Here is a 7,771-nt window from a genome sequence, read left to right as displayed (position 1 = left end):
TTTCATAAAGAAAATTAATACATTATTTTTTATAATGTAGACAAACAATAAGACAACAAACAAGTTGACTGTTGTAAGTTAAACTTATATCATGCTAGTAAATAATACATCGTGTAGCAACATGTGCCAAAATTATTCACAAAGAAAATCACCATGTTCACTGAAAACAAACAAGATTTTTTGTTTTAATTATTACCTTTGAATTTTCTGGTATGTCACATAACTTTTCGTCCGCTTTAAAGTTTTAAGTGCAAAAAAATGGACAAAGTTTATTTTGAAACATTAAAAATCTCAATCCAGTCATAAGGCAAAATCCATATTAACACAACTGTAAATGAGGAAAAAAAATATTGCACATACCTGTTTTCTGACATAGCAGATAAATCCAACCAGAGAAAAGGATGGTGAATAAAACAGAAACAGCTGGAAACAAAAAGATCAGCTTCTTGTACTCCTCACAGTGCTTGTCAGGATCAGGATGAAGCCACGACTCTATAAATTATACATGGAAAAAAAAAGTCTGTAGCCATAAATGTTCCTCTTTAACCTGGAAGTTCATATGTTGCAGATGTTTTGTGTTTTAGAGTATAACTACTCATTTAAAGAAAGTAGTCTCAATAAATAGTTCCCCACATAACACTTGAAATTCAATAAAACATGTAACTTGGTGTAAACTTGTACACCGTTTTTGCAGACTGTTTTATTTGAACTTTACTAGAAATATCAGAGTACAAGCAGTTTTTCTCCATCGTCATTATTTAAAATGATCACACTTTCTGACACCATTGTTGCAGTCAAACAGTAAATTCAAACAAACTACTTACTGACTGTGAGCTTTATGGTTGTGTTGCTGTATTTGTAAATGGTTTTGGAAGCAGTTTTTTCATTTTGGTCCACCTTAAGCTCTTCAGTTCCACAGTTATAGAGCCCCTCATCAAATGTTGTGGTGTTTGTTATCAGCAGGTCAAATGAACCAGAAGAATCATTCTTTTTTAATTTAAAATGAGAAAATTTCTGTTCCCAAACTACATAATCTTTAAAATTAAAAATGAGAGTAGGATGATTTTCCTGGGAACAGTTTCTGAACCATGCAATGTAAACTCCAGTCGAAGGTTTGCAGTCGCAATAAAGAGTTATGTTGTCTCCAACTCTGACTGCCTTCTCCAAAACCACTGAAGGAACTGAGTTGGGACCACAGCAAACAACTCCTGGAATAGAAATAAAAAAAAATCAATTTATGTGGCAAATTTTAAGAATTTTACATTAAGTCAAACAACATTAAAATTACATGTATGGATTGTTTTTTTTTTAATTTTCTTAATGATTGGTTGTTTAAATTTGAAATAGAAAATCACCAAGCAAAACGAAGAGAATCAGATGCTGTCCATCCATGAGTGATGCTGACCTGAAGCTGAATGACAGTTTCAGGTTTATTAGCCGATGTTGTAACTCAGAGACTTTTCCAGTAAAGGACATGTAGCTGTTGATTGGTTGGCTGAATGGAAACAATTTATTCTGTGGTTCCTTGTGTTGGTTGCAGTTTGCAAAGTGTGACAATTTTGAAATATTGTGCTCTTTGAGACTTCACAATGAGGCCAAATTAAGTCAGACAAACCACACTGTCCATATAAAAAGCTTCATAGAGAACTAAAACTATTTTTACTTCTGTACAAAAATATAATAAGAGTTCACTGAATATGTGTTTAAATTATAGGTGTAAAATGTGGACAGAACAAATGGACAATATGGAAAAAAGAATTTGTCTGAAACACTAAAACATGAAGAGTAGAATGTTTGTCTCATATGAACCATTTTTGTGAACCCCGCATGCGAAACCTAAGCGGGAGTCATATTGTTTTCATACGTTTTTTTTTTTTGTTGGTATTTTTTCAGTGATTTTTGGTCAACCGTAGCACAAAACCGGCTGATCCGATCAACATGAGATTTGGCAGGAATGCAGAAGAGTCCGACCTACACTGCTTCAGCCAACGGTTTTACGATACACCCCATATTTGGGGAGGGGGCTCCATCCAAAGAGGGGGTGTCTGGACATGCAAAAATGCTTATAACTCAGAAACTGTTCAACATAGAAGCTTCAGATTTCTTTTGTTGTTTAGCTCTGATGRAGCTCTATCCATCAGGCCCACCAATCAGTGCCCCCCACTTCCCCGACCCCCAATAAAGCTCTAACCATCAGGCCCACCAGTCAGTGCCAATCAGTGTTAAAACATGAAGTGTAGAATGCCCGTCTCATATGAACCCTTATTTAAAATATATACAGTTGATGTGATTATGCATTTATGACAGTTGGACAAATACAAACATAAAAACATTTAGAATATTTTTCATATTGATTTATTAGCTTTAGAATTTTGTAAAAATATGTCCAGCTCAATCAAATTGTTTTAAAGTAATGTTTTGGACACAACATGTTTTAGTTGTTCTGCTTATATAGTGCAGAGTCATGACAAATGTTGTCCAGGACACTGTACATAAAAAGTGAACAAACTATAGAAACCAGTTGATTGTGTTGAATCTCCACTTTGTCACAGTGTCCTGTCCTGAGCAGCATGTTGTCAGCAGTGGAAAGAAAAAAAACTCCATTTTAACAGGAAGAAACCTCCAGCAGAACCTCAAGACAGGCAGCCATCTGCCTCGTCTAGGTGTATTTTCCACTGAGAGAATGATTGTGGAGATGGGGGCGGCAGTGGGACAAAAGCACCCGCGGAGCTAGAACCAAGGAACTGAGAGCCTTATGAGCAGATCTTTGTATGATGATTGGCCACAATGAAGTGAGGACCTGACACTGACTGTCAGCAGCTGGGTGCAGTGACTGGGTGGAGCAGGCGAGGTGGGGAGAGTCTTCCAGTTTGAGTTTACACTTAAACTTCATTTTATCTCAGTTTTTTTCAGTACCAACAAGTGAATTCTCTTTATTATTAAAACCTCACATCAGTTGCATGAACTGAGTTTCTTTTAAACTCTTGGTTAAACTTTGCTATAATTTGATCTTGCTGTATTACAAATTAGTTAAATATTTTGTCAAGAATCAATTTTTTTTTCTAGAAATGGACAAAATTAATTTTGTGCCATCATATTCAGAACACTGACTGCTCTACTGACATTTTAACTTATGATGCTGCTTATCCTTGCAGTTCTCATGTGCTGTGCAGTATTTTTTTTGCCACAACTGTTCATGAAGGCTGAAGATTGAGGCCTCTAAGAGTTTCACATTGTCTCTATTATAACTTGTCTCTGAGGAAGTTAGGTGAGGCTTGCTGTTCGTGTGCATCTGAGGGAAAATGTTCTGCAGAGGATTTGTGGTTTGCAACTCAAGCCCCTCTGAACAGACAGAGGTCTGCTGAAGCCACAACTGCTTATGTTTTGTAAAACATGAAGTGGTCAACCTCTAAAGCTGCTACCCTGTGCACACATGTGCCTGTTTATATGCTGTGCATTAACCTCTGCAGCAACGCAGGAAACCAAGACCCAAACTTCTTAAATAGGCGAGTGCATAACTGATGCATATTATCAAAATAAACAACAGTATTGTGATTAATTTGACATTGAACTGTTTTGATAGAGCCTTGAACAAAATGTAGTAAAATATATCTATTGCAATTATTATATTAAACAAAAGTTTATATAAAGTTTATACGCAGAAAAATATAAAAAGGGAAAAGCAAGTTTAAAACAAATCCTAGCAAATTTTGCTGTCAAACAAACAAACATTTAAATTTACCACTTTCGGCATTTAATTTACTTTGAGCATGCCATACTGTGTATTAGTGGTTGTGTTGTAAGTTTTTATTTGTGGTCTATAGAGCCCCCTGCAGGAGAGTTTTTCTCAGCTCTACAGAAAACCTGGGCACATATGGAGGACAGAACCTATCATTATTGGTGATAAATGTATAAATATATAACTGGCATATTAAAATAAATTAAAGGGTCAAAAAGAAGTTTGACAAATAAATTACTGTGCCGTTAAATCAATTACATCAATTATTTAGGTATAAATGTGTATTTACATTTTAATTTTGAAGGATTATATTTTCTCTATGTGCTTTATCGCATATTTTTTGTTTAAATTGATGAGTTTCAGTCATTGTTTTTATTATTGAATGCTATATTTTTCTTTTGTTTATTCATTACAAGTAAATTTGTTGTAATTTGACTTTTCCAAGCCATTATTTTTTTCTTTCACATTTATCACCAATCACAAACATGTTTTTTCACCTAATAAAATTTTATTTCTCAAATTATTTTGTCATCCTTTTTTTATTAAACACTGATATATTTTCTTCTATTATATACCTTTGTTGTATATTTTTACCAAACACATTTCCCTGAGCCCATTTATTTTCATCTCTTTTTTTTTTACATTTCTTGCTGGCTGTATTGTCTTTTCCAGCTCCACATGCAGCAGGGAATGTAAAAACAGAGGAGGCGGTCTTAAGAAAAGCGTCACCGCCCCAGCTTCTCGCCTATTGGCCGAGGTCTAGTTTAAAGGAAGTAAACTCTGAGCACGATTATGCATGTCTGGATGAAACCGTGTGACAAATGGCTAATGTTCATGATGTTGTTAATGAACTCAGACACCTTGCTGATTTATCAGAAGACAGTGTCGTTTGTACCGATTATGTACAGTATCGTGTTGACTGTAACTGAATGGATAATGCAGTTTGAAGCAGATAACGACACAGATGTTTGACACGAAGTTGAAGTTAGCTTCCGATTCCAGCTTCCGATTCAGGAAATGACTAAAGTGATATTACAACTAATTTTTCACTCCCTTGCGCGTGTTTAACCTGCTCTAGCTCAAAAACTACAACACCTACACTCTTCAAATCTGGACTAGATTATTCTACACTAATAGAAGAATAATAAAAACTAAGCTTGAGCTTTGGGAAACCTTTGTCTGATTTGTGAAAAATCAATAAAGTTTGTTTTTCATCGTTTTTATGCAACTGGACCACACTAGGCCTAGTCCAGCTCAAAAACCACAAAACCTGGACTCTTCAAACCAGGACTAGATTATTCTACACTAATAGTGAAATAATAAAAACTAAGTTTGAGCTTTGGGAAACCTATGACTGTCATGCTCTGTCATCTCTGCACTGCTGAATTACTTTTGCTCCTGTGAAGTTTTTTCATTACAGTTATCAAAAATGTGCAGAATTTGTGAATAATGCTAATCAACCATGATTCTGATGGAAATCAGATGCATGATAAATGCCATTTTGGCAGGTCTAGTGTGGTCCAGTTGCATAAAAACGATGAAAAACAAACTATTGATTTTTCACAAATCAGACAAAGGTTTCCCAAAGCTCAAGCTTAGTTTTTATTATTCTTCTATTAGTGTAGAATAATCTAGTCCWGATTTGAAGAGTGTAGGTGTTGTGGTTTTTGAGCTAGAGCAGGTTAAACACGCGCAAGGGAGTGAAAAATTTGTTGTAATTTCCCTTTAGTCATTTCCTGAATCGGAAGCTGGAATCGGAAGCTAACTCCAGCTTCGTGTCAAACATCTGTGTCGTTATCTGCTTCAAACTGCATTATCCATTCAGTTAGACAGTCAACACGATACTGTACATAATCGGTACAAACGACACTGGCTTCTGATAAATCAGCAAGGTGTCTGAGTTCATTAACAACATCATGAACATTAGCCATTTGTCACACGGTTTCATCCAGACATGCATAATCGTGCTCAGAGTTTACTTCCTTTAAACTAGACCTCGGCCAATAGGCGAGAAGCTGGGGCGGTGACGCTTTTCTTAAGACCGCCTCCTCTATTTTTACATTCCCTGCTGCATGTAGAGCTGGAAAAGACAATACAGCCAGCAAGAAATGTAAAAAAAAGAGATGAAAATAAATGGGCTCAGGGAAATGTGTTTGGTAAAAATATACAACAAAGGTATATAATAGAAGAAAATATATCAGTGTTTAATAAAAAAAGGACGATAAAATAATTTGAGAAATAAAATATTTTTAGGTGAAAAAAACATGTTTTAAATATATGTGATTGGTGATAAATGTGAAAGAAAAAAATAATGGCTTGGAAAAGTCAAATTACAACAAATTTACTTGTAATGAATAAACAAGAGAAAAATATAGCATTCAATAATAAAAAGAATAACTGAAACTCATCAATTTAAACAAAAAATATGTGATAAAGCACATAGAGAATATATAATCCTTCAAAATTAAAATGAAAATACACATTTATACCTAAATAATTGATGTAATTGATTTAACGGCACAGTAATTTATTTGTCAAACTTCTTTTTGACCCTTTAATTTATTTTAATACGCCAGTTATATATTTGTACATTTATTTCCAATAATGATAGGTTTTGTCCTCCATAGGCACAGACTTGTTAGTGGGCAATTGGATAGGTAGGAAATGTAGCAACTATGCACCTTTTAAACAGATACATGAATTAATTTATAAATTAATATGTTTATAATATAAGGGTAAAACAGAACTGTTAAAATATAAACATAGAATATAGGTAAAGTAAGCTGTTATTTCTTACAAAAAAAATGGTCAGAATTATACAGCATATTGTAGCCATTTTAAGATTTAATATATTTTCTTCTATCAAATTTAATCATGTTCTTTCATGTGGGTGCACCAATGCATAACTTTGGCTTAAATAAATGATACCTGTCGTATATCCTCACCATGTAACTTTACAAACAACAGCATTTAATTTTGCTTCTTGTATTTTAAATGTTTTTATTTTTTGTATATATGTGATTTTTTGGGGTGTTTTTATGCTTTTTGTGTTGTATATGATTGTCCATTTGTGCATGTGTGTGTGTGTGTGAGAGAGGGTGCAAAACACAATGACATACACAAGGTCAGCCCTCCTCTGTGCTAAAACTGCTACTGTAACTTTTACAGTTTTTAAACCTGCAGTTTTTTATATTAGCCACTAGATGGCAATGTGACTTTTTACTGAGTCCACTGCAGACAAACTGCCTGCTTAGCAAATCAGTTCCACTGACTCTCTCTGTGCTCATCTCTATTCAGCACTGCATAGTGTTTTCCGCTGCAATATAATAGCTGTTTATATTAGTTTGTCCTAATTGTGTCTGACTGATTAAAATTATTAATGAGCTACAAGAAAAAATATTATTTGCACACAAGCAGGAAATAAACGATGCTGTTTTTTTTTTACCGCATTATGACACAAACATCTTGGTTTCAGCTTTAAGTTTCAATTTATTTTTGCCTTGCATTGCTTTGTTTGTTCTGTATTTTTCTCATGGATATATAAAGTTCATTACTTGCACATTTGCATATTACGTTTTACGAGTATTATCAGTTTTCTACATTTACCATCACACCAAGTTTTAGCAATACAAAGGACTGAGTTATATCTATGCTTGTGTTTGCTAAGGTTAATTAGAAGTGACAGCCATCTTAAATCAAGTTGATTCCAGAAGTTATTCAGTTGTAGGTATTTAATTACTTTCTAAGAGTTGCATGATGACCTCTTTTTTCATTGTGGCAGACAATAAAAATGTATATAGTGATGCAAAGGGTGCAAATGTGTCACCTCAGTGTGATTACAGAATATTGCCTTGAAAAATCAGTTCAATTTAAGTAATGATGAAAGAAGACCAGTCAATCTTAATGAAGAAATCCTGACAATTTTAATAATCAATTTAAGTGTTTCTGTATTTCCTGATTTAGAAGCAGCATTTACAGAAAACATCTTTCACAACTTTGCATTAGCCTTATTAGAGAATGAATGCATTATTA

Source organism: Austrofundulus limnaeus, unplaced genomic scaffold (assembly GCF_001266775.1).
Source record: "Austrofundulus limnaeus strain Quisiro unplaced genomic scaffold, Austrofundulus_limnaeus-1.0 Scaffold99, whole genome shotgun sequence".
Taxonomy (NCBI): Eukaryota; Metazoa; Chordata; class Actinopteri; order Cyprinodontiformes; family Rivulidae; genus Austrofundulus; species Austrofundulus limnaeus.
This window is presented reverse-complemented; position numbering follows the sequence as displayed.